Source organism: Heloderma suspectum, chromosome 1, assembly GCF_057233095.1.
Source record: "Heloderma suspectum isolate Gila_16-S chromosome 1, 16-S_ref, whole genome shotgun sequence".
Classification (NCBI taxonomy): domain Eukaryota; kingdom Metazoa; phylum Chordata; class Lepidosauria; order Squamata; family Helodermatidae; genus Heloderma; species Heloderma suspectum.
In genome coordinates this window covers 409,955,278-409,983,169 of record NC_139458.1, presented here as the reverse complement: position 1 = coordinate 409,983,169, position 27,892 = coordinate 409,955,278, and the positions used below count along the sequence as shown (strand labels likewise).

The following is a 27,892-nucleotide window of genomic DNA, read 5'->3' as shown; positions in this document are numbered from 1 at the left end:
GAAATTCAACTTCTCTTGCATGTATCTGTTCCAAACAAATCTATTAATGCATATGGTTCCAACCCAGTCCACAGTAAAACAGTATTTACCTGTCAACTGCACTTCTGCCAATTTATGCACAGATCTAAAACCTTAAGGTTTACATTCCTTCAGCCAACAGGTATGGAACAGATTAAGCTTTAAAGCCTTCTGATAATGCAGGACGCAACATTTGCTTTATCTTGGAATTTCCTAAGAGAAAAAGTAGCAGTAATTAGTGCCTCAGGTTATACAAAGGAATTAGCAGATTAGGAATGTGGTAAAGGTTCCTTATACTACTACTACTATTAATTATAGTGCACTTTTCAGAAACACACATGCACACACAGTCAGTAATTGTTTATCCATGATTAACATTATATCAATTTTTTGGATAAGTCTCTGAAACGGCTAGAATTGTATTTGCTCAATAAACTGCATGCTTACAGGGCAGTTTAGCTTTGCAATACAGCCTTAAAAATCTGTTAATCCTACTTCACAAATTGTAGCACCACAGATAAGGAACTAAAAAGAAACAGAATTACACATTTCTACTTCATTAATCATTCAGGACCACTAGTAGCCTCTGTAATGCTTGTACGCATTAAACAAGATGGATAGATGCTCCATCGCTGCAACAGTACTGAATTCAAGAGGGAAATGTCTTTAGCTTATAGTACTACGGTAAATATTAAGAGCAAGATCCAACATCACACGACTGGACTTCCACTCAAGCGACAGAACTTTCACTTCCCTTCTGCTCTATTGCAGGACCCTGCATGCCCCCCACCCCGCATCTGCTCTGAAGCATCCTCCAACTTTCCAAAGCAGATTTGGAAGGTATGTTATCTTTGCCCACCCTCTCCATTTTCACCCTGCTTCTCACTCACTCAGATTGTAAGCTCCTCAGAACACAGAACGTTGCAAACTTTTAGTTAAGTTGTCAAATAAAAAAGTATAAGTAAATAGCAAGATGAAACTTGTGGGCAAGAAGAACAAGGGCCTCCAAGAAAAGTTCATAAATCAGGACTCCAAATCATAGAATATGACAACTGCAAACATACGATTCACACATAATGACTAATGGCAGGTTAAACAACCAATAGTTAGAGCCACACAGCAGCGAGCTGCCTCCCACCCACTTACTACTTCTGCTTTGCATCAGCCTTCATCAATAACTCAGTTCCTGGGTTGTTTTATGTGAGGTGTGAACCTAGAACTCTGGGTTGTTGGGGGACAACAATCCAGAGTTTGAACCCATGGTTTGTTGTTGCATTAAACAACCCACAAATTGGCATTATGTGAGCACCAGGCCACTTTATCCAGTCAAAACTTTAGGGGTTCCTGCCTTCCCCTAAAGGGTTCTGCCACTGTTGAAGTTCAGTGAGAAGAAATGTTTTACTCCTGTCTTATTGAACTATACATTTCCACTGTGACCAATATTTCTTCTATTGTTTCATGAACAGATTGGATGGATAATTGTGAGGAGTGACATGGTCCTATCCTGCTACATTGCAAAGACTAAACTAAGCTACCTCTGGGGCCGTACTCTCTCTCTCTCTCTCTATATATATATATATATACACACACACACACACACACACACACGCCTGAACATTTTTATAAGTGCTCATTTTCTTCTTTTCCACAGAAGAAATATGTCATTAATGATGATTTGAGTTTCATAGAATCATAGAATAGTAGGATTAGAAGGGGCCCATAAGACCATCGAGTCCAACCCCCTGCTCAATGCAGGACTCTAAGTCAAAGCATCTCCAACAGATGGCTGTCCAGCTTCATCTTGATACAAAATAAGACACTACAATCCTGCATGGAGCAGCACAGACCAAAATTGTTTCAATACTTTCAAAATGCAATATAGTGGCAGCACAGAAAAATTGATTTTGCCAATATGAACGATGGTATCAATTATTGTTTATATCAGAGGCAGTGGTCCCAGCTTATGAACATACCTGGAAAAACCTCTAGAACCAATACTACAAAATTATTCTGGCTTTAGCAAAATATTAAACGTTTTCTTGCATTGAAGAAAGGCTACCACAAATTGTAGTTAATGCGAAGAGAAAGGATAACACCACAGTGTGTTTCCCCAGCTCCAGAAACACACTGCTACAGCAGGTGCAGACACAATTCTTTCTATCTTCTGAATTTAGAAGGGCTAATGAACACAATTGCCACAGCACCGCACAATGTTTCTCAACAGTAGTGCAGCACTACTGTAGTGGTGAAATAGTAACCAGATGAAGTCAGCCTGTTTATAATTCAGCTCAGGCAAGTTGCAAAGTTATTACAGTAAAACTGCTGTTCTTTGATTTTTGACATATATGCAAAATGATACAATTAGCAATTTTTTAGAATCACAGAACAGTAGGGTTGGAAGGGGCCTACAAGACCATCGAGTCCAACCCTTTGCTCCATGCAGGAATCCAAGTTAAAGCATCCCTGACAGATGGCTGTCCAGCTTCATCTTGAATGCCTCCAATGTGGGAGAGCACACCACCTCCCTAGGTAATTGGTTCCATCATCGTATTGCTCTAACAGTCAAGAGGCTTTTCCTGATGTTCAGCTGGAATCTGGCTTCCTAGAACTTGAGCCCATTCTTCCTGCATTCTGGGATGATTGAGAAGAGATCCTGGCCTTCCTCTCCGTGACAACCGTTCAAGTTCTTGAAGAGCGCTATCACATCTCCCCTCAGTCTTCTCTTCTCAAGGCTAAACATGCCCAATTCTTTCAGTCTCTCTTCATAGGGCTTTGTTTCCAGTCCTCTGATCATCTTTGTTGCCCTCCTTTGAACCCTCGGCTTCCTTCTTAAAAGTGTGGTGCCCAGAACTGGACACAGTGCTCCAGATGAGGCCTAACCAGTGCAGAGTAGAGGGGAACTAGAACTTCCCCCGATTTGGAAGCTCTGTTTCTATTAATGCAGCCCAAAAGAGCTCTGGCCTTTTTTGCAGCCACATCACATTGTTGGCTCATATTCAGCTTGTGATCGACAACGATTCCAAGATCCTTCTAGCTTGTAGTGTTGTTGAGCCACGTATCCCCCATCTTGTAACTGTGCATTTGGGTTTTTTTTCCTAGGTGCAGAACTTGGCATTTATCCCTATTAAATATCATTCTGTTGTTTTCTGGCCAGCACTCCAGCCTATCAAGATATGAATTTTGTTTCTGTCTTCCAGGGTATTAGCTAGCCTGCCCAATTTTGTGTCATCTGCAAATTTAAGCAGCATTCCCTACACCTCCTCCTCCAAGTCATTAATAAAAATGTTGAAGAGCACTGGGCCCAGGACTGAGCCCTGAGGTACCCCGCTCGTTACCTCTACCCAGTTTGAGAAGATCTCATTGATAAGCACTCTTTGAGTCCGATTCTGTAGCCAACTGTGGATCCACCGGATCGTTGTTTCATCTAGCTAGCTTGCTGATCAGGATATCATGGGGCACTTTGTCGAAAGCTTTGCTTAAGTTGAGGTATATTATGTCTACAGCATTCCCACAGTCCACAAGGGAGGTTACCTGATCCAAAAATGAGATCAGATTCATCTGGCGGGACTTGTTCTTGACAAATCCATGTTGGCTTTGAGTAATCACTGCAATGTTTTCAAGGTGCTTACAGATGGATTGCTTATCATCTGCTCCAGAATGTTCCCAGGGATTGATGTCAGACTGACTGGTCTGTAGTTCCCAGGTTCATCCTTTTTACCCTTTTTGAAGATAGGGACAACATTAGCCCCCCTCCAGTCATCTGGCACTTCACCCATCCTCTATGATTTCGCAAAGGTAATAGACAGTAATTCTGAGAGTTCTTCTGCCAGTTCCTTTATTACTCTAGGATGCAGTTCATCTGGCCCTGGAGATGTGAACTCATTCAAAGTACTTAGGTGTTCCTTGACCATATGCCTATCGATCACAAGCTGCAATCCTGCCCCTTCAGCCTGTACTTCGCCTTTGCCAGGGGGGTCATAGACCCTCTTTCGGGAGAAGACTGAGCCAAAGTAGAAATTGAGCACCTCTGCCTTTTCTTTGTCATCTGTTATCATTTTGCCATCCTTAGTTAATAGCTGAACCACCATTTCTTTCCTCTGTCTTTTACTATGCACGTAGCTGAAGAAAGCCTTTTTGTTGCTTTTAGTATCCCTTGCTAACCTTAGCTCATTCTCAGCTTTAGCCTTCCTGACACCATCCCTGCCATTCTGTGCTACCTGCCTGTACTCTTCCTTTGCAGCTTGGCCTTCCTTCCACTTCCTATACAGTATGTGTCCTTTTTTGTTTTCAGGTCATCTCGAAGCTTTTTGTGAAGCCACATTGGCTTCTTCCATTGCCTTCCACTGTTTCTTCTTGTTGGAATTGTTTGGAATTGCACCTTTAAAGTTTCCTTTTTTGAAAACTCCCACCCATCTTGGACTCCTTTTCTCATTAGAGTTGCTTGCCATGGGACCTTACTTATCACTGTTCTTAAAATTGGCTTTCCTAAAATCCAGGGTGCACGTTTGGCTACGCTCAGCTTTTGCTTCCTTGTGAACCAAGAACTCAAGTATAATGTGGTCACTTTCCCCCAGAGTTCCCGTAACTGCTAAATGATCCACTAAGTCATCCCTGTTGGTTAGGATCAAGTCAAGGATAGCCGATCCTCTAGTTCCTTCCTCTACTTTTTGTAGGAGGAAGTTATCAGCAACACAAGTCAGGAATCTCTTGGAGGGGCCATGTTTTGCAGAATTTGCCTCCCAACGAATACCAGGGAAATTGAAGTCCCCCATTACTACTACATCATGCTTCCTTGAAACATTGGCAATTTGCTTTTCAAAAGTTTCCTCTTCTTCTCCTTGATTGGGTCGGCGGTAGTAGACTCCAACCACCAGATTCCTTTTATTCTTTGCTCCATTCAGTTTAACCCACATGCTCTCAATGGGGCTACCAAGCTCATCGTACTGTATTTTTGTGCAGAGATATGTATCTTTAACATATAGTGCAACTCCACCTCCCTTTCTGTTCCTCCTGTTCTTTTTGAACAAGTTATATCCTTCAATTGCTGTATTCTAGTCATGGGAGTCATCCCACCAAGTCTCAGTTACACCGATTAAGAGTTCAAGTTTGTTCTGTTTGTTTCCCATACTCTGGGCATTAGTATATAAACATCAAAGACCATGTGTTTTATAGTCTGGCTTTCTTCCTACATGTTTGTGAAGGCTATTACTCGGTGCTATTAGAGCTGTTCTCTCTGTTGTGGTGCATGAGCCTTCATCCATTGTTACCCCCAACTTTACGTCTCCCTTCCCCGTAGGATTCAGTTTAAAGCCCTCCTGATGAAGTTCTTCAAGCTGTGGCCAAACACATTCTTCCCAGCCTTTGTGAGGTACAACCCATCCCTTGCCAACAGCCCATCTTCCAGGAAGAATACCCTGTAGTCCCAGAATCCAAATCTCTCTTGTCGGCACCACCTTCATAGCCAGTCATTCACCCGGAGTATTTTTCTTTCCCTTTCTATCCCTCTTCTAACTACTGGAAGGATGGATGAGAAAACTATCTGGGCCCCAAAGTTCTTGAGTTTCCTTCCCAAAGCTTCAAAGTCTGACGTGATTTCTTCGTAGCTCCGCTTGGCAGTATCATTTGTTCCCACATGGATGAGTACAAAGGGATACCTGTCAGTGGGCTTTATGAGTGTAGGCAACCCTTCAGTCATGTCTCTAATTCATCCTCCCGAGAGACAGCATACCTGTCGAGTCCATGGGTCTTCGTGACATACTTGGGTTTCGATCCCACACAGCAAGGAGTCTCCCACTACTCCTGCTCTTCTCTTCTTGTTGTTGTAGGCCTTGGTTTCATCGCCTCTAATTGACTGACCTTCAGCCTCTTGCTCGCTCTCATGCAGGTTCCCCTGTGATTCTTCCTCTGCAGGCTGTCCTCCAGTCTCATCCTCAAGTACCTGGAAACTGTTCCATAGCTCTACTGCTTCCACTGGTGTAAAGTGACTTCTAGTTCATCTATTCCTAACTGTCACCCTTTTCCAAGAGTATCCTCTACTTCGTTTTTCCTCACCTCAGCATTTTCCTCTTCTGCTTCAGCTTGCTGTTGCTCCTTTGCTGCTGTAGTTCCACCATTCTGTCCAAGAACTATTCGTGTTCTCTTATTCCCTGGAGGGTCGACAGTCACCGCACCAGTCCTCTTACTTTTTCTTCCAGCAGGGTGATCAACTTGCACTTGTTGCATGTGTAGGCCATGTTGATCTTGGGCAAGAAAACAAAAATTGCACAGACTATGCAGGTCACAACCACTGGAGAGTCTTTTCCTTCCATAGTCTCTATTCCCTTTATGTTTCTAGCTTTCCGATTGTACTGGAATAGCCTGTGCTTTGTCTTCTATTCAATGGAGGTTAACAACAGAGTCCCACTGGTGTGGAAGTGTGTGTCACATTTAAATAACTACAGTGGAATATACATGATATATGGAATCTATATACGATTTTGAACAATACATCAACTCAGAATCCCTCCTTTAATGTCAAGTATGTGTGTTGTTTTTACCCCAACATCTAACTCTGGAAAATGGAAGATGATATGCCTTCAACCACCACCACCCTCCCATTTATTCAACAATATATGCATGCCTGAGTAGAAACAGGATCTCTCCCCATTTTCCTCTCTGGGAAAGGAAACTTAAACTAGAGGTGGGTGTTCTGCTCTTTACTTCACTCACCAGAAGAGCCAAACTTTTTCTATGCTCTCTGCAAATGATGCTCCCAGACTAAACAACTGCCTTTTTATTCTCTCCAAGAGCTTCTAGAATCTGCATCTTAGGTATCCCTGGTAACAGCAGCCAGCCAGCATAATATCCCATGACATTGGCCAACTTAACTGTGCAATAAAATGCATAGTAGGGGTTTTCCCCTCAAGCTTCTCCACAAATGGCAAGACTTTGAACCTGAAGTTGCAGAAGTGAGGGAAACTAAAGGAAAGCAAGGTAGTGGTCTTGCATATCTGGTAAGGTGCCAATAACATGATCTCTCTCACACACATGCACATTCTCTCACTCACTACCACCCAAGTATTTTTTTAGAAAAAACTAAAGTGTACTAGGCACTCTACAAAAAGAAAGCAATGACGTTACTGCTTAACATTTAAATAAAAACAAAAGCAACAGAAAAAAGAATATTTATTCTACTTAAGGGTTTCTATTTCACTCTTGCATCTGGCCTCAAAGAGGTTTACAGTAAAATTTAGCACATATTTGAGTTGGGCACTTAGCAGGTCAAAAATGACTAGGCCAAATATTTTTAAAGCCTGAATGTTAGGAGAACAAGGTTATTCATTCATATGTTTTATACTTATGCTAATTGCAAAAAACAAATCAGATGACATTATAAAACAAAAACAGGTAATTTGAAAGAAATACAGTCAGGGCCAGAAATATCGGAACAAGGATAACTGTTTTGGCAGTTGGCCTCTGTACACCACCACAGTGAAGTTGAAAGGAAACACACTCAGATGGGAGTGAAGTCAGGACTTTCAGCTGTAATTCAAGGGGTTTGACAAAAGTGGGGCACTAACCATTCAGGAAGGACAGCCAGTGGCATACACACACACCCATCGTTGGTGGCTCATAAGTAATGGAACAAATGGCTGACAAGCAGCTGCATGGCCAGGTGTGGCCTGTTTCCTGGGTACCCCATGACCAACTGAGCAGATAAAAGGCCTGGAGGTGGTTCTGAGAGTTACATTTGCATTTGGTAGCTGTTCACTGGAACTCCCAACATGAGGTCCAAAGAGGTGTCCATGCGAGTGAAGGACACCATCATTAGGCTGAGGAAACAACATAAACCCATCAGAGAGATAGCAAAAACTGTGGGAGTGGCCAACACAACAGTTTGGAACATCCTGAAAAAGGAGGAATTAACTGGCAAGCTCAGCAACAGCAAAAGGCCTGGAAGACCACAGAAGGCAACTAAAGTGGATGACCGCAGAAGAGGAACCCTTTCACAACATCTAGCCAGGTCAAGAACGCTCTTGAGGAGATAGGCATGTCACTGTCAACATCTACAGTCAAGAGACGGCTTTATGAAGGTAAATACAGAGGCTTCACAACAAGGTGCAAACCACTGCTAACTCTCAAGAACAGAAAGGCCAGATTAGCCTTTGCCAGCAAACAACTAAAAAAGCCTGCCCAGTTCTGGAAGAAGATTCTTTGGACTGATGAAACCAAGATTAACTTGTACCAGAATGATGGGAAGAGAAAAGTATGGAGAAGGAAAGCAACAACTCATGATCCAAAGCATACCACATCATCTGTCAAACATGGTGGGGGCAGTAGTATGGCATGGGCATGTATGGCTGCCAGTGGAACTGGGTCAATGCTGTTTATTGATGACCTGACAGCTGATAAAAGCAGCAGGATGAATTCTGAAGTGTATAGGGCTATGCTTTCTGCTCAGATTCAGCCAAATGCTGCAAAACTGACAGGATGCCGCTTCATACTGCAGATGGATAATTACCCAAAACATATAGCAAAAGCTACCCAAGAGTTTCTCAAGGCAAAGAAGTGGGATGTTCTTCAATGGCCAATTCAGTCACCTGATCTCGACCCAAGAGAGCATGCTTTTCACTTACTGAAGACAAGACTGAAGGTAGAAAGACCCACAAACAAGCAAGAGCTGAAGGCAGCTGCAGTGAAGGCCTGGCAAAGCATCTCGAGGGAGGAAACTCAGCATTTGGTCATGTCCATGGGTTGCAGACGTCAGGCAGTCATTGACTGCAAAGGATTTTCATCCAGGTATTCAAGGCGATCCTTAAGTTTAAAATGATGTTGGTTTGTTCCATTACTTATGAGCCACCAACGATGGAAGGGGGGGGGAGTGTATGCCACTAGCTGTCCTTCCTGAATGGTTAGTGCCCCACTTTTGTCAAACCCCTTGAATTACAGCTGACAGTCCTGACTTTGCTCCCGTCTGGGTGTGTGTTTCCTTTCAACTTCAATGTGGTGATGTACAGAGGCGAACTGTCAAAACAGTTAGCCTTGTTCCAGTATTTCTGGCCCTGACTGTAACTCATTACAACTCTTAACATTTTGTGTCTTTCTTCTCAGGGGAGCTCAGAATAACAGCATCCTATGCTGTGACCACATTTGGAATATTTTTTACAGTTCTAGTTGCCAAACCCCAAAAAGGATATTTTAAAGCTGGAAATGGTCCAGAATGGGGCAAACAAAATGATAAACGACCTGGAGGAATTCCACTATGAGAAAAGGTAACATTTAAGGCTTTTAGCTTAAAAAAAAAGGTGAGTTAAGGGGAAGTATAATTATAAGTTATGCATGTTGTGGAGGAAGTGGATAGACATTCTTCTCCCTCTCTCATGCCAGAACCTTGGGTCATTTAATGAAGCTGAATGGTGAAAGATTTGGGACAGACAAAATTAGGTATTTCTTTACACAGTGCCTAGTGAATGTTCTTCACTTAGATGGCTTAAAATAGAAATTACACAAATCCATGTAGGATAAGGTGTACTAGTCAAGATGGCTATATACTATTTCCAGGATCAGAGGCAGCATGCCTCTGAATAACAGTTATTGAGGAATAGTGGGAGAGGGCTATTGCCCTCATGTCCTGCTTGTGGGGTTCCTAGGTCTGCTGAGTGATGTAGCCCTGTGTCACAGCACCTTGATACAAGAACCCCATCTCCTCTTCAGTAAGGTTCTCAGTGCTGTGCCACCTTGGGTGCCATGGGAAATAACACTTTTCATCACGAAAGAAGCTAATACTTCATCGCTGCTGCGATTTCAAATTACTATTCCAAAGAAGAGCGCCCAGGATTCTACAAAGACACTTGCCAGTTGAATCCATATATTTTTGGAATGGTGAGCAAGGGTCAAGGGCTCCAGCTCAATTAGGTTATTATTAAACATGTATGTTTCAACTAGTAACAGTTCCTTAATCCAGAAATTAATTTCTGAAAAACTGCTGAATACTAACTTAGGAAAGCATACTGAAAAGCTGTAAGTCTCACACTGACCTACAGTGGGCTATTGAAGTAGATCGCAAATTGTGTCCACCTAGTATGGAAAGCAGAGACTGAATCCAGAACTGACTTGCAGTAGTAGTATTCAACCCTTTCAGACTCAGAACCCATCTCTAATTCAAATCTTAATCCAAGGAGTGATACGGGCCGGTCATTTTTCCAGACCTTTTTCCACGGAAATTTTTCCATTGCATAAGTTCACTACTGTGGGCCGCGGTGGCTTAGTGGTTAAGACGCTGAACTGCAGACTGGAAGGTCAGCAGGACAGCGGTTTGAGACCCGAGCGCTGTGTGACGGAGTGAGCTCCCGTCTTCAGTCCCAGCTCCTGCCAAACTAGCAGTTCGAAAGCAAGAAATTGCAAGTAGATAAATAGGTACTGCTTCGGCGGGAAAGGTAACAGCGTTCCGTGCACCTCGGTGTTCAGTCATGCCGGCCACATGACCACGGAAGCGTCTTCGGACAGCGCTGGCTCTTCAGCTTAGAAATGGAGATGAGCAACACACCCTAGAGTCGGACACGACTGGTTGGGGACACCTTTACCTTTTTTTTTACCTTTAAGTTCACTACTAACAATGAATGGGTGCCAACTGCAAATACAGTATTAGGCAAGCTTACCCATTTCAAAGTTGTAATCAATGTTGTTCAGGTGATTAATCCTAGTTTACGTATATGTCACTGAAATACATATGTCTCAGTGTGAAATGGAACTAGTAAGTCATGACAGCGAAAATGAAAGTGCCCCAACCACCTCAATGGGAGAGAACTGAACTCTACTGAAACAGACGAGTGGTTGTCAGCATATCAGGCACAGTTCTTTGGGTTGCTAAAATTAATTAGTGCAGTCTTCCCCAATCTGATACACTCCCAATGTGCTGGGCTACAACTCCCAGCCATACTGGCTGAAGGATGCTAGAAGTTGTAATCCAAAATATCTGGAGGGCACAGTGTTGGGGTATGCTGAATTAGTGTGTCAACAGTTTTCAGTAATTTTGTTTTTTCCTTACATTTAAACCATGTAAGGGAAGTACTTTGACCTGATCCACAAAACATGGTGCTGCTGGTTGTCCTGGGTTATTTAACACAGGATGAGCTGTGGTGCCCACAGGCACCACTGTGCATATCCAACCCCCACTTAGGCGTTGCCATATTTTGCGAACCCAGTAAGCATGGGTTATGGAAGGGTTAAACAACCCTTGCATAATCTATGGTCTGTTCTAGGGTTATGTGAGGGTAGTTTAACCCTTGCATAACCCATGCACAACATGACAATCCCCAAGCAGTGCCTGGATAAGCAAAATGGTGAATGCATATGCTGCAGCCTCACCCACAGTGGGCTACCATATCTTATGAACTGTCACTCTGTTTTTAAAATTTTACAAGTATTCCAGTAAAAATGTCTACATAATGTAACTTTTAGATCACATTAAGGAGGCTTTATATTTTTTTTCTCAAATATTTCAGGTCAAATAACTGTGCTGTATTCGGACAAAAAAAATAGTATGGGGTACTTTTTTAGCTTTGTTGTTTATTTTACTTGTATTTAGTAAACATGCTAAATTAAGGGTGCTGTCCTATGGGGATGACTGCAAGCCTCTGAACTCAGCGGTTTATGGCCATCCAAAGCACAGTGGGAGGCACAGCAGAGGTTATCTTTGCCTCCACGCTCCTCCCGCTCTGTATTTTTGCTAAACAGGGAGGGGCGGGGAAGGAGGCTGGGGATACAGCGCAACTCACCCCCGGCCCCTCCCTGCCCACCATCATGCCCCTTTCCCTTCTCTCCACACCAGCTGCGAAGGGGCATGGAGCTTGGGATAGGAATCCAAACTATACTATGGCCCTCCAGACTGTCTAGGGACCATAGGATTGCGCTCTAAATCACTTTCTGGTGATTTCCTGATAAAACCCGAAAATTTTCCAATGAAAATGGCCCTATGCAAATTAGCTTTTTTTTTTTTAAATGGTAATGCTGCCTCTGGTAGAAGCCACCTTATGCCATGTGATACCCACAAACCAACCCACCAGGTGAAGGATTAATGGGCTACAGTAGGGGTGGGCAACTTGTGGCCCTTCAGATGTTTTGGCCTACAACTCCCATCATCCATAGCCAGCATAGCCAATAGTGAGGGATGAAGGGAGTTGTAGGCCAAAACATCTGAAGGGCCACAAGTTGCCCACTGCAGGCTACATACCTGAGTAAGGTTTATTTTCATGTATAAATATAGGTGTTTCAGGGCGCAATCCAATGGCTGCTAGACAGAGGCTGGATGGCCATTTGGTTTTTGGGAACTGACCTTGGAGCCTGTGCTCCAAGGTCGGTTCCCAGAAAACTGCCTCCCCACACCCCCATAGGTGTCATGGATCGTCCCGGGCTCCGCACTCATAAAAACAGTGCAGAATAGGAGAAAAGGGGGCATTCCAGAGGGCGGGGACCTCAGAGGGGCCGGTACGATGCTTCCTATGCATCATCTGGCCGCCCCCGCCCCAAAGCACTGCAGCTAGACAGCCAAAATCGGCCATCTAGCTGCAAATGCAGGGTGGCCGGAGCACAGAGGTGAAGATCCCCTCCATGCTCTGCACTGGATAGGCAGTCGCCTCCAAGTTTGAAGGTGACCACCTATCCCCGTAGGATTGCTCCCTTAGAAATGGAGGGACCATTCAGTAAACTGTTGTATATATTGCGTGTGTCCATATAAACTAAAAAGAGAGGGCATGCTCATCCTACCTTCGACTGTACTGCAACTCTTAAGTGAAATATACTGAAATAGGAACTGGAACAAAGGGTTCTCTTATATAGAACTTCCCAGAGCTATAGCTGGCTGCTGAAAACTATGACATTAAATAATTAGTATGAGGAGGCCTGTAGAAAGCAGAGCTGCTGGAGGACTGAGCTTCCTCTTGAGAGGTGAAGAATCTAGTGCTGTTGATATCTTTGCTGTATCAACTTTTTGAGCTGAGATCACAACTTTGATGTAGGACTCTTCGTCAGCATCTTGCCAAGTGATTAATCATGTTCTGATTAGGACAACTTGTCCCAAAGACATCAGAAGCTCACTGAGGAACAAATAACACATGCCAGACCAGCTACATCCCATCAGAAGGAACACTCAACCTGTGGGGCACCTCAGACAAAGAGGCATGGGAATTTGGTAGCAAACCAAGAACTGCAAGTAGAATTCAAAGGGCCAGGAACAGCAGAAGGGCCAAGAACTCTGTAAGTAGAAAGCCTACTCATCTAAACTTTAGGCAAAGCTTCTTTGTACTTGTGCTTGGAAAAACAGACAGTTTGTGTTATTTGCTACACTGTGTGTCTGAGGGGGGGATAAAACAACTTGTTTTTGGCATTTCAAGCATGCAAGTGGGGCAACAATCAAATTGGGTCCCTAACAGCAAGGGGTTTAAACATATTCAGATGTTTGAACTCTGCCCCTTGGCTCTGATGCAAAGGGTTACGCTGCAAGGATACTGCTAACAGTGTGCTAATGGTTGAGTATATTGCTTTTTATGATCACATCAGTAGTTACTATAGGTATTTAGGTAACTGCCATGAAAAATAGCTTCCAAAAACCAAGGAAATAAATGTTGTCAGCAGACACACCAATGATGAATCCTGAGCAGCTGGAAGAAAACTTCAGGTCTTAAATCAATCCTCTCCAGCAGCGCTCTTTGCACACTTCCTCAACCTGCATGTCAATCATCTACCATTGACTTAAAACAGAAAGGTTACTTATGAAAGTATTGTTTCTGTAATTTGCAAAACCCTTTTTACCCTGAATATTTAAAGAATCAAGGTTGTTTAAATCATGTCACTTAATGACGTAAATTGCAACATGTACCTAAAACATAAAGTGTGGTCCTTCTTTTTCATGTAATGGTAGCCATTGTCTATTTTTATCCACCCAAGTTCCAGAAATTAGCACCTTATGCTTCATTTAAGCTGCTGTATTCTTGGCTGGTCTTCACTTTGTTGTCCTTTTCTTCACACCTTTACTGAATCCTTTTCTAGAAGCCCTCTCCTACATGCAGGCCACTATGTGCAACCAAAGGACTTTTCGAGGTGGTCCAAAATGTCTCTTGCCAGAATGGACCACGCAAGGTTTGCTATTTGAAGTCACCACAATAACTTCTTGACTCGGCTTTATGTGATTAGAATATTTGGCATTTAGCAGGTGATTTAATGCAAAACGGGAGGCACACATGGAGGGAAGACTCCTCTACTAATCTCCACCCTGGAGCCAGCCAGACCATTCACCAATCTAACAGCAGCAGCAACCTGTGTATTTCACCAAAACCAAATGAGAAAGGCATGCAAGGACCTGGGTAATGATTAATATGGGGTATGTGTGTGTTTAAATCAGAAGAGTCTTTTTTCTCAACTCTTCCTGTAAATGTGTTGATACTTCATAAAGGTAGATGAATATTCAAACTAGGGGGCAGCTAGAAATCAGACTACCATGTTTTTCATGGAAACTAAATTAGATCTATCTTGACCCTGGGCCCTTGGCTCTGACGAAAATGTTACACTATAAGGATATTACCAACAATGGGCTGACGGTTGAACATATTGCTTGTTATGATAGTATCATTAGTTATTACAGATGCCTTAAAAAACTGCTTCTAAAAACCATGAGGTAAACCCTGGATGAGCCCTGACCAGCCAGAAGTTGGAACCAGCTAGGATACCAACATTAATATCCTCTGTTCCAAGCAACTTGGAAGAAGGACGGGACATAAATATGATTATAGTAAGAAAATTGCTCCAAACAACTCATCTTGCACTTCATTCGCTGGAGAAAATGTCCTTTCCTGCACAGATTCACTATGGATCATTCACATAAGCCAACACATGTTGTACTGTAGAGACTTTAGCCTGTTCCTCAACCTTCAGCATGCATTAACAGCCAGTCATTCTTAAGCAGGGGGGCATTCAAGCCATTGACTATGGTCAGTACACAACAAATCCCATCATGTACTTGTAGCCAAGCACAAGTGAGGGGCCAGGATTTGGGGGAGGGACCTTGCCCAAGGCCTTAAGGGCTGAATGGGCCTGCCTGGTAAGCCAGGTTTGGCCTGGGGGCCAGAGGTTCCCCATCCCTGGTTTCCCCCTGGTAATCAAGGAATACAGGAGAAGAGACATGGAAATACAGGGCAAGAGGTTTTTTATAAACATGGGGGAGTCATAAAATTCAGAAAAATGAACAGTTCAGGGAAATCCTTTGTCAGTTAAAAAACTGTTTATTACAGCTGTTTAATCTTTGTTTTCCACTACTAACTAAAAAAAGCCTGACTTCAAATTGACAGCCCTGAAAAAATGGTTCATGTCGTGAAGTGACTTTAAAATACATCTTTGTAAGGTTTTGTTGTTGGAAAAAAATTATTAATTACTTTGCTTAATACCCCCAGATATTATTTTTAACTTCATTTTATTTATATTTATAAGCCACCTTTTAACTCACAAGGTGGCTTAACACAGACTATCGAAACATGAAATATATTAAAATAAAACACTTTTAAAACAGTTATAGAACGACGGCTAAGAAACCAATATACAGGCCAGAATCATTCCACAAAAATATCTCAAAACTATCTTCAGCAGTTTCAAAACCAGCAACGCTAAAAGCTTTAGGAAAAGGCAACCCAAAACAGATGCATTTTAAGGCCGGTTTAAAGGCCTCTCCTTAAGGGGGTCAATATGCAGTTCAGTTGGAAGGGCATTCCACAACTGAATGGGGCACCACTGAAGAGACCCTGTCCCTTGTGCCTGCCAACCTGAGCAGGGCATCCGAGGCCTATCTTAAAGTATAAGCAGGTTTGCATGGGTTTACCAGTTCTTCAGATAATCTTTAAAGCCCTAAACAGTTTGGAGCCAGGTTAAGATCAGCACTTTTAATTAGGCCTGGAAATACACTGGTAACCTGCGCAACTTATACAAGATGGATGTCAAGGTTCTGACTCTGTCTCCCACCAACATGCAGACGCTGCATTCTGCACCAACTGAAGTTTTCAAGCTGCTTTCAAAGGCAGCCCACATAGAGTGCATTACAGTGGCCTAATCTCAATGTCACCTGTGCATGAATAATCAAAGCTAGGTCCAATATCTCTAGATAGGGTTGCAACTAGATGCCACACGAAGCTGATAAAAGGCACTCCTAGCCACCAACATGACCTGTGCCTCCACAGTTAGCACCAAGTCCAGAAGAATACCTAAGGTGTAAACCTGGTCCCTCAGGGAGGCTGCAACCCCATCCAAGATCAGACACACATCTGGTTGGTTTCATTCATTGCCAAACTGACTCTAGATACTAGTTCAAGACCTCCACAGCCTGCCTGGGATTTGCAGGTGGAAAATGGAGGTAGAATTGTGTATCATGATCTCCCCCAGTGGTTTCATGTAGATGCTAAAAAGATGTATCAGCTGCTGAAAAATCAACTCAATCTAGGACAGCGATCTGTTAACATGCAAGTCCTCACAGTCTTTGTCAGTCTGAGAAGGTAGCTGAGCTGCATCCAAGGAGTTACCAGAGCCTAATGGAATACAGTGGAAGTTAGAGAGTTTCTGAAACTAAAGGAGGAGGAGACTGCTAGGGACAGATTTGGAAAATAAGCCCTTTGTCAAGGAATTTTGAAGCTCTGTCAGAAGGACTCTGAAGAAAGGACTCTGAAGCATACAAGGTTCGTGCCTACCCTCTTCCATCATTAGGTTATGTAAAGCAGCACAGACAAGAGGAAGTATGTACTCCAGATTTCATTTTTGTTCTTCCTTCAGATGCTGTAAATAGAAATCTACTTCTCAATTATTCTTTTTGGTGGTGTGTCTACATGTAAATTAAGTGTTTATCCTTTGAATTTTTTTTACTTGTCTTGGCTCTGTGGTCTTTCTGCAACCAAAGGTTGCCCAGCTCAAACCAAGCATCACAGAAAAAAGGAAGGGGGAGGGGGCAAAATCCCAATGCACTGGATACAGATTTGCCAAGCCAGACACTACTAGTATCTTGACCTCTGCCCAGGGTATATTACAAGTGGGCTTCACGGAGGACCTAACAGGTGGTTCACCTCATACCTCTAGTGGTGGAAGCAGAGACAAGGTAGTAGGGTTTGGCTGGGTTTTTTCTTTTTCTTATTTTTTATAGGGAAAAGGACTGAGGTCTATTAAATTCAAACCACAATGTGTCTGGAACTTCACATACAGATGTATCTGGAAGCATTTAAATCCTACTATAGTCCACATTTCAAAATGTAATGAATTTCAAAAACAGCACCTGTGGGACCTGTAACAAAAAGTTTCAGTGGGGAGTTTAGGGTCTCAGCCAGCCTCTTCCAGGATATTTCATTCTTCCTGCCCCCAGCATTCCATGCCCAGTGAACATGCTCCACCCTCAATGGACTATTTTGGGGTTCCCCCTGCCGATAGGGTTTTTTGTGTTTTTTTTTGCTTTAAATCCTTGATTCCCTCATGTCTGCTGATACTTCCCTCTTTTGTGTGATGCACAACACAACAGGTTTTTTACAGCCCTGGGTTGTTTGAATGAAATGGGAGCAAGTGAGCATATTATGGGAATTTTCCAATTCTTAATATAATGCCAGGATGGGTTTACTATTTCTAGTTCTAATAACAGCTTCAAGTGAATACTACATTGAAGTTCCTTTTTCTTAGCCACCACACACGAAAACTTACGAGAACAAGGTCTATGCTAATTTGGCATCTCTGGGTCAGAGTTCATGTAAGGAGCCTCAAATCCAAACTGAATTACTAGTGACCAACCCTGTACAGAGCTTAAGTAGCCAGGAACCTGTGACATTTTGCAGCCCTGCTTTAGAAGTTGTGCAATTCAACCAACAAGCTGCAATGAATTGCAGGGGCCCACCAATTCTGACCTTGGTAGCCAGGCAAGATTTGTGATCACCGCTGACCTTGACCCTCCCCTCAGCAAGGGAGAAGGGTGGGATCTATTATCTGATGTCAAGCTAAGCTTTAAGAGCCACACGGTCCCACTGATTTCAAGTGCCTCCAAAACCCAGCATGAGATCAGAGATGAATCTTCATCAGTCTCTCAATTTGTGCTGGGGCACGTGTTCATCAGATTATGGTTGCAACTTCGGAGTAAATTTGTGGATCCCTGACTAATTATTTGTTTACAGCATAAGCTGTCCCAGATCCATGTGTTAGTGAAGAGACACTGTGTATTTATATAAAAGTACCTTCGGGCATTGATACACCTCTGTCATTGGTATGATACAAACTTAATTTGTACTTTTAAGCTAAATTATGAGCCATTAAAAAAACCTCTTTAAATATATAGCAGCATTCAGAGGGCCATTTAACTCAGGACCACAATGTCAGGAGTGTTAAACAGCTGTTCTGGTACTCACTCAGAGATCCCACATGTGCCAAAGATGTTCCACTCGAAAGGACACAAACCTTCTGGACACATTATACTGCCCCCCTACTAAAGCAAAGGGAACAGCACTTGGTCATGTGGCAACACCATGTTCACATGAGAGCTCATGCATGCACAAATGGCCTCTTGATGGGGAGAGGATCAGGCCTAAAAAGTAGTCAAAACTGTCCAGACCATCACAGGTGTATAAGAATATTTCAAAATCAGTACTAAAAGTAATTGCACAAAAGGCATGAATCACATATAAAACTATCCTTCCCTTTACTTGGAAATTTTTTTTAATTGGGTATCATGTGTAAAATTGTTTAAACGCCTGTAACAATATTTATTCCAAGCAATTCTGGATAGACCACAACCAATTTAAGTTCTGATACTTATGTCTATAACACTTCAGTAGCTATACGTCACTGTAAGGCACTTCTAAAAAAACACCTTTATGAATGAAATCAGCTTCAACCATTTTCATATGACAAGGTTGTGGGTAACAGGAATTACAGCACAGCAGAAGATAGGGTACTATGAGGTTGAGGAAGATATCTGACAATACTAGTTACTAAAGGAATATCAATTTCAAAACCCAATTAGTGGCTGGAACACTTACGGCAAGATCATTTATGTGGCATTATTGGAAGTAATGGGTTTGTGTAACCTGTCTGTTGGGTTGGAAGGGATGCAGTTTTTATTGTTGTTGTACTTTCAGTTGTGACTTAATGTATTTGTTTTTATTGTTTTAAACAAGTTTTATTTGTGATTTTAAACTATCTTGAGTACCATTTTTCTTGCTATAAAGGCAGGGTACAAATCAAACCAAAATCAATCAGTAAAGTAGGGGCTGTACTGACAACTCCTATACAAAACATCCCAAAGGCCTCACAGTGGTGGTGGTGAAATGCTCTACTTGCAAACAATAGGATTAGATTTTATCCTTCCCAACCATAGGTTAGTTTTGATAGCTGTGGAGAGTGCTCAGAGATCCTGCCTCATCAGAAAATGTTAAGCATAACTGAAAAGTTCTGTAACATAAAATGCAGGCTGAAACATTGACTGGGGATAGGCACAACACCAAAATACAAGGAGCCAGAAGATGATTTGGACAATACGCAGGTAGTTTAAAGAGTAGATTGGTCAAATTTTCTGTAACTAGTAATGAAATAAACTGCCACCCTATTGCCAGAGACATCCCAAAGCAACCTGTGTATCAACAAGCTTAATACAGATGTATACATTCCAAAATATATTTGAAAAAGTAGGCTGCATTCGCAGCTTATAGACCCTACAACTCGGTTATTTAACTTTGCTTTCCTCTCCCCAGTTTAAGATACTTTTATACAACTTTTCCAAGTATTATTCAAAGCAGCTCACAAAGTATGAATACAAATACAGTTTTATTTCTGTAGCATTGTATTTCCATGCAAACCTTGTACACTGTAGCTCCCCAACATGTACCAATTACATCTGTACTCAAGCAAATTTAGAGTTAGAAGTGTATAGAACATCTTAGAGGTGATGTTGTTGCTCAGTCGTTAAGTCGTGTCCGACTCTTCGTGACCCCATGGACCATAGCACGCCAGGCCTTCCTGTCCTGCGCTCTCTCCCGGAGTGTGCTCAAGTCTATATTCATTGCATCGGTGATACTATCTAGCCATCTCATCCTCTGCTGTCCCCTTCCCCTTTTGCCTTCAATCTTTCTCAGCATCAGGGTCTTTTCCAGAGAGTTTTCTCTTCGCATTAGGTGGCCAAAATAGTTGAGCTTCAGCTTCAGTATCTGTCCTTCCAATGAGCACTCAGGGTTGATTTCCTTTAGGATGGACTGATTTGACCTCCTTGCAGTCCAGGGGACTCGTAAGGGTCTTCTCCAGCACCACAGTTCGAAAGCATCAATTCTTCGGCGCTCAGCCTTCCTTATAGTCCAGCTCTCACAGCCATACGTTACTCCTGGGAAAACCATAGCTTCGATTAGACGGACCTCTGTCGGCAAGGTGATGCCTCTGCTTCTTACTATGCTGTCTAGATTGGCCATAGCTTTCCTCCCAAGGAGCAAGCGTCTTTTAATTTCATGGCTACAGTCACCGTCTGTGGTGATCTTGGAGCCCAAGGAAGTAAAATCTGTCACTGCTTCCATTTCTTCCCCTTCTATATGCCAGGAAGTGATGGGGCCAGATGCCATGATCTTAGTTTTTTTAATGTTGAGTTTCAAACCAGCTTTTGCACTCTCCTCTTTCACCCTCAACAAGAGGCTCTTGAGATCCTCTTCGCTTTCTGCCATTAGGGTGGTATCGTCTGTGTACCTGAGGTTGTTGATAATTCTCCCGGCAATCTTAATTCTGACCTCTGATTCATCCAACCCGGCGTTTCTCATGATGTACTCTGCATATAAGTTAAATAAGCAGGGCGACAATATGCAGCCTTGTCGTACTCCTTTCCCAGTTTTGAACCAATCGGTTGTTCCATGTCCGGTTCTTACTGTTGCTTCTTGACCCTCGTACAAGTTTCTCAGGAGACAGGTAAGGTGGTCTGGTACTCCCATCTCTTTCAGAATTTGCCAGAGTTTGTTGTGATCCACACAATCAAAGGCTTTAGCGTAGTCAATGAAGCAGAAATAGACATTCTTCTGGAATTCTCTTGCTTTCTCCATGATCCAGCGAATGTTGGCGATTTGATTTCTAGTTCCTCTGCCTCTTTGAAACCCAGCTTGTACTTCTGGTAGTTCTCTGTTCACATGCAGCTGAAGCCTAGCTTGTAGGATTTTGAGCATAAACTTGCTGGCATGTGAAATGAGCGCAACTGTACAGTAGTTTCCCTCCTACTAAGTTCTGTGATAAGGAGTAGGTTAGCCAAGCCTGAGTTGAGTAGCCACTAAGGAAGCAACTAATAAAGCTTTTTGTGATTTGCTTGTCCATGTGAATGTTTATATGGTTTGAAAATGCTTCTTGACATGTAGCCTAATTCTTTCTTAATGAGAAAAAGAGCAGACCATCCCTTTTTGTCTTCCTTCCAAATTTCTTGTATGAACATCTCTGCCATACATATTACTCTACGTCCACCTCTACGCTGTTACACTAACAGCAGTCTTATTGACAACTTGCTATCTGGTGGCTGCTTGTAACCCATAATGCAATGGCTGCAGCTACATGGAAAGCTGGCTTTGTATAGGATCTAGCCAAGCAGCAAGAGAGAACTAGTATGTAGAAACATAGGATGACAGGACCACAAAAGCACTCAATTCACTTGGATAAGCTCTCTATGCAACTGCAGACATCACACCACAAGTTTACTATTTGTCATGACACTAAAAATGATCACTTAAAACTACCAAACAGCCACAAAGGTTGGCCATAGTCCCAAATTACTTGATATACTTTAAATTAGCTTTGCAGGCAAGGCAAATGTGTAATTCCTAGTCCACTAAAGATTTCTACTGGTACATCTGCTAGTATCATCTTGTGTCATGACACACTGTCATTATATAACTTGCTTCCCCAGACTCACCAAAGCCTAAACCTCTTTCTGAACTACTGCAAGGTCTTTCTGATATTTATAAACCACCAAAGTACACTGTGTTTTACAGAGTAGCATAAGCAAGACACAGGTCTCTACACCAAGGAGCTTGCAATCTCAATTTCAACAGTGAGAAAAAGATGATTGGAGAGGCCAGAGAAACAAAGGATCAATGTTTCAAGGGATCATCTACTTTCCCTAGCTTTCAGTGGTTAGGGCTAATCAGAACTGAAGCAAAACCCTTTTCTAGCCTTTAAGGCCTGGGAAATTGACAGTACTTTTTGAAGTTACAAATAAAGTATAACAATGATTAAAAACAGAACTAAAAATAGCTTCACTCCTAACAATGATCACTAAAAAAATGAAGAAGGGGGAGGGGGGAGAGAGAATATAAGCTAGGTCCTTCGAAGTTCCATAGCAGTTCCATTCACATGCCCTTGGTACCCTTATTTATTATTTAATAAATCTACACAAACAGGAATTATCAAGAGAGTTAAGTGTCTCTAGAGTCAAGTCTAAACCATTCAGAATTTCATAGGTACCAACCAGCATCTGGAGTTGTGAACAGCAAGAAGGCAATGCTTGTTCTGTACAGCCTCTGGGCTTTTAACAGTTTTGTTGGCCACTTTATACATCCAATTGCATACATTATTGTATTTATTTTTCAATACTGTTGCCCAACTTGAAAAGCTAAAAAGTGGTAAGTTTTAATCAACCATGAAATATGTTGCTACACATGCACAAATCCCAAGCAACACCCCTGCCCCCGGCTATAACCCCTTCACCCACATGATTCCCTTTTCTTTGTTTCTATCCATCAGGTATAAAGCTCACAACAGTCAGATCTGTATTTCCACTTATCATAGACCCAAGCACCATATTCTATTTCTCTCTGTCTCTCTAAGCTACTTTTATGATGTCAGTCTTCCCCTTTCTAGGTAGCTAATCTCTTCAGAAGTTCTCACCCTGTGGGCAACTTCTTTGACTTCACAACCTAAAACCAAACTGCAAGGGGGAGTGCTTGCTTATTAACGTCTGCACTGCTGACCTCTAACTTTATGCACTATTAAAATTTGCAGGATACTGTCAGAAACTGTAAGGACTAGAAACTACCCCTGTAGAAACTGTAACGTAAGGACTAGAAATAGTAATTATATTAATCTAAGATTATGTTCTCATGGTTTTACACAGAAGATTCTAGCTACCCCACTCCCAATCACCTGACAGTGCATGCCTACACATACATGTACAGTTGCCTGCTTGTGGCACAGCATCTGTCCCAAGGCAATTGGACAAGTGTCAATACCTTCTCCCTTTCTCTGCAGCAGTCTATCCTAGTAATGTGGGCAACTCTTTAAAGCTGTAGGTACCCAGAATATTTCTGCAGTCCAATTTAAAAAAGAACAGTACTGCCAGGATTGCATGCACTGCTTTCTCCCATTCCTTTAAGGCTAGAAATCTAGAGTAATAGTGACAGGAGACTAAGGAAGAGGGAGCAAAGAGATGGCAGCAAGGGGAAGGATTAGGCAGACCTGGTAAATAACTTTGCCTAAGCCCACTACCCTTACTCAATTTCAGTTGATGAAAGGTTAATATTGGAAAAGTAGCAGCAAATACACCAGCAATGTAACTTCCAAGGACCTGTTTCCTACAGCCAACAACCACACACACATTACACAAGAGATTGCTATACTGTCCTCAATTAAGAGCACGGGTGAAAAACCACAATTTGCACAAGGCCACTAGATCTGGCTTTCCAAGTCCAAGCCCAACACTCTCATCACTGCACCATATTGGTTCTAGCCATCACCTGCACAAGTCAAGGTGTGAAAACATTAAAATGAAGCTGGTTTAGCAAATGCAAAACTAATTTTCACCTCTATAGCAAGATATACAACCTTTCCCAAGTATTCCTGTTACATAGGAGAACAGAGAAAATTTACAAAATCTCCATATGCAAATTTGAATTAAGATGTAAGACATGCAGCTAGAACAACTAACAAATATATTTGCATCCCTCCATTTAATAAATGGGGGAACAGTGGCAGGCAACTAAGCACACACATACACCCAGCTAGGTTGAGATCTATGCATAGCTTCTGTTAGACTGACCAGCTGAAGACATCACTATAAAAGCTGCACAGAGAGCTCAAGCTAGCAGAGTGGAACATGCTGCCTAACCTCCTCAGGGGCAGTTGTTGCTTTGGCGCTTGTCTAGTCAGCTGTGTTAACTTACAAAGCCACTTGCCCACGTGGATAGTGGGTGGCAAGATATTGTAGCCCTAACCCTTAAGGAGCCAGCAGCGTAAGGATCAGTACCTAGAAGCTCTGTCAGGCAAATCTATTGCTCTGAGAGGTACCAGATGGCCTTCAACTGCCAGCCCAGAGGGAAAACTGATATACAGAATGAATAGCCTGGTTCACACATAACCTTTACTTATGGTATGGGTTGTTGAATTCTTGGCTGTGATGTGTGAACGTGGCCATGCTAACAAACCATAGTTTGTTAATCACACAAAAAACTAGAGAGAGAGACACTGGCTTGCTGCGGGGTTGTGAACTCTTGGTTCTTTGAAACATGGGTTGTTGTTATGTGTGAACCCAGAACCATAATTCATGTGTTGTTTCACCAAACTACAGAGGTGGCTACCACAAGAGAGATCAAGAAAACCAGCCGCTCTACATGCAAGTGCTACAGCACCACAAAGTCATTTAGGATACAGGGAGGGAACAGGCAAACGAGGAGGGATTTACCATGTTCTGTGTAAATACTATAACAGCAGCTGCTCTGTCTCCACAGAAGTGCTGATGCGCCTGGTTGCTTAGAAGTAAGTTATTTGCCACAGGAAGCTAGCTGACTGTCAAGCTACATGGATACTCCATCCATATTAACTGTCTTACAACTGTCCACAGCATGAGTATAAAAGGGCCATGTCATGGGAGGCAAAGGGGCCACCACTGAGCAATTTTTTTTTTTTTACAAGCCACATGCACTTGTGTCAGTTTTCCCATGGCATGTCTGGATTAAAGATTTTTCAAGCCCTTTGGTGATAGGATCCCACCACATACGTACTTATACACACACATCTGTGCTGTTATCCAGAGACCTTGGCTAAAACTACATTCATATATGGATAAGATGGATGTTTTTAGGAAATCCTAAGCATTTTGACATAGAGACTCGCTGGTTTGTTCTTGTATGAACTTCCTTTTAGGACATGAAAAGCCCTGCTCATGTACCTAATGAAAGTTCATTGCTCCACATAGGTCATTAACAGAGATTTCTCAGATCATATTCCTGATCTAATATTTTAGTATGCAACTATTGTAACCCTGTAACAAGGATGCACCCATCCTCTTTTGCTAAATACACTGGCATGCATGCACAATAGAAATTCCCCAGCCCCAACACAACAGCACATGGGTTAAAGGCATGTTACAAGTTATTATTTTATCTTTTTACAGGAATGATCTTGCGAGTTACGTCAAGATAGCTCAACTGTCCAACTTTCTATCCAACAGAGTAGTTTTTCAATCCTGGCCAACATCCAAGATTGTGCCTTTCATTTAACCCATCTTCAAATGAGAAAATAAAATCTAATGTAAGCCCACAGAGACCCTTTATCTAAGATGACTTATGTTTTCACTTGCAATGAGCTGAATATTTAATGTGTAGGCAAATACTGAGAGTAAATCAGCCAGCAAGTGCATAAGATGAGCCAGGATTTGAACCCGCCAACCACTCAGATGTACCAGGTGTCCCTACAGATACTTCTAATTGCCACATACGACATCAGCATCAAAACTGTAATCAATATGCAACTGCGTATGTCAGTGCTAAAGCAAAGAATTAGGTCCTTTCCGCAAAAAAAAAAAAAAAAAAGGTTAACGTCCATAGTGTATAGTAAGGGCAGGATACAAAAACTGTTCACTTCAGCTCATCGTAAAAGCCACAGAGAGTCCAAAAATTCCAGGCGTTCGGAGATCGCAACAAAAACGTAAAGAGCACATATATCAGCCTAGAGGGGGGCGTCACGTTGGAAAAGTGAAATTTTGGACAGTGGCCGAGGCCCAAATAATGGGTCCCTAAAATAAAATGGGGGGGCAAACGGGGGGGGGGGCTCCCTCAGTTCAGGCCTCTCTCCTCACCCAGCCAACAGCGAGAAGATCTTCCCCCAATCCACATCCCATCCTCTTCCACATCGAAGACTCTTCCAACAGCCCTCTCCACACACACACACACACACACCCAGTCCCAAATCGCACATCTCACACGAAGGCCCCGGAGAGCAGCCCTTCCTTCCACTCCCACACAGCACAGTCGGCCATGAGATCAGAACCCCCGCCGGCCGGCCCGCTCCCATCCCGCCACCCCGACCGACGACCGCCAGACCTCCTCTTCCTCCCCAAGTCTTACACGGCACACACAAGTCTAGCCATTCCGCCGCCTCTTGCTCCGAACTACGCACTACGCAGAAGCCCCCACGGCTGCCGCGCGTAACGCCAGCGCAGGCCCAAGTCCAGGCCCAAGCCATCCCCCCCCCCACACACACACAGCACCACCCACCCCGCGTCTCTCTTCAGTGCGCTCGAGGCCTCCTGCCTGACGAGGCCTCGTCCTCATCATCCAGGCCCCCATCTCCCCTCCCCGCCCTTCGCGCTTTCTCTCAGGCGGAGCCGGCCCAGGCCTATACCTGGCGGCCGCAGACTCCTCACGCGGTTCGAAGCCCCGTGCCCGCGCGCGAAGGCAGCCTCCGTCTTCCCTCACTGAGGCGCCGGGGTCAGGCTAAAGCTCGAGCCGCCTCTCGTCCTCCTCCTCCTCACGCAGCGGCCTCTCCCTTCACCGTCCTCTGCTCTCGCAGCCCGAGCGCAGCCAGCCACACCGACATGTTGGGAGCCCCCGTCCCAGCGGCCGCGACTGGGCCCTCCCTCCTTCCCCGCCGCGCAACGTCAGAATGCACCGGGTGGGAGGAGGGGAAGAGCGCCCCCTCCCTACAAGCGCCTCAAGGGATTGAGTCCTGCCGGCACCCAAAAAGAAAAAAGAAAAAAAGGGCCTTCAATTATTGGTCGCAATGGCGGTCATTCAAAACTCATCTCACTACCCACATTTCCATTGGATCTCGTACCTGTCAAGGTCTCGCTTCCTAAATATCAATTGGCTCGTTGACTTGCCACTTACTTTCCAACCTATTTCCTCAAATGCCCGTTGGATACACGCCTCTAATCTCAGCTTCGCAGCTATTGGTCACTGCTACTGTCAATTAATCCTACTCCGTGCACCGTCCTCACCTATGCGCAATTTTAAAAAAGCCATGGGCTTTGCAGTGTGGCATCTCATTGGTCAAAGTAGATGCCAATTAACTTCTTTCCCCCCCCTGCCATTTCCCTACTTCTTTCTTACTAAACACAAACTGACTTCCTCCTGTTCCCCCCCCCCCGTTCTTACCATTGGCTGCAAAAGTTGCCCATCTTACCTAGCTTCCGCGTCCTTCATAATAGGTTCTCAAATAGCCAAGGACGCAGGCGTGAAGCCTGCAGTTCGATGGGGGGGGGGGAGGAGGGGGGAACGAGGGCGGTGTTTGAAAAGCAACTGAGCAAGGCGCCCTCCCTACTCCACCCCCCGAAGGCCACAATAGACTATCTTCCTTATGATTGGCTGAGCGCTGGAGCGGCCTTCTCTCAAGTACTTACCAGGAACCGGGGGTGGTGGGGGGGGGGGTGAGAAATGCCCGTATGTTCTGTCATATTACATCATCACTATCCAATAGGAAAGCGCGGAAGGCTTTCGTTTGCCTTTAGCAAAGGAAACGTGCTGAGGGCGGCGGTTTCTTTGGCTGGGGGAGACCGTCCTTAATGCGTTCCTGCGGGGGGAAGCCGAGGTCTAGTCGCTTGCAGCAAGCGCGCGCAAGAGTTTTGCGGCACCTTGAAGATGCATGGCGCAACCTTAAGCGTGCTTAC

The 27,892-nt window shown here is 43.5% G+C and overlaps 1 protein-coding gene across 4 annotated transcripts in view; it reads right to left on the bottom strand.

The window, feature by feature from the left end:
- The window catches only part of PPM1B (protein phosphatase, Mg2+/Mn2+ dependent 1B), a 56,012-nt gene extending 29,126 nt beyond the window's left edge, over positions 1 to 26,886 (bottom strand). For 2 of the 4 annotated variants that reach the window (XM_084828956.1, XM_084828954.1), the window contains exons 1-2: positions 26,629 to 26,886; positions 90 to 231 (exon numbers count right to left, since the gene is read on the bottom strand). The gene's annotated coding sequence lies outside the window, so the exon portion shown is untranslated. The remainder of the gene's footprint in view (positions 1 to 89; positions 232 to 26,628) is intronic. The other 2 variants (XM_084828957.1, XM_084828955.1) reach the window with 1 other exon arrangement.
- Between the last annotated feature and the right edge of the window lie 1,006 nt (positions 26,887 to 27,892).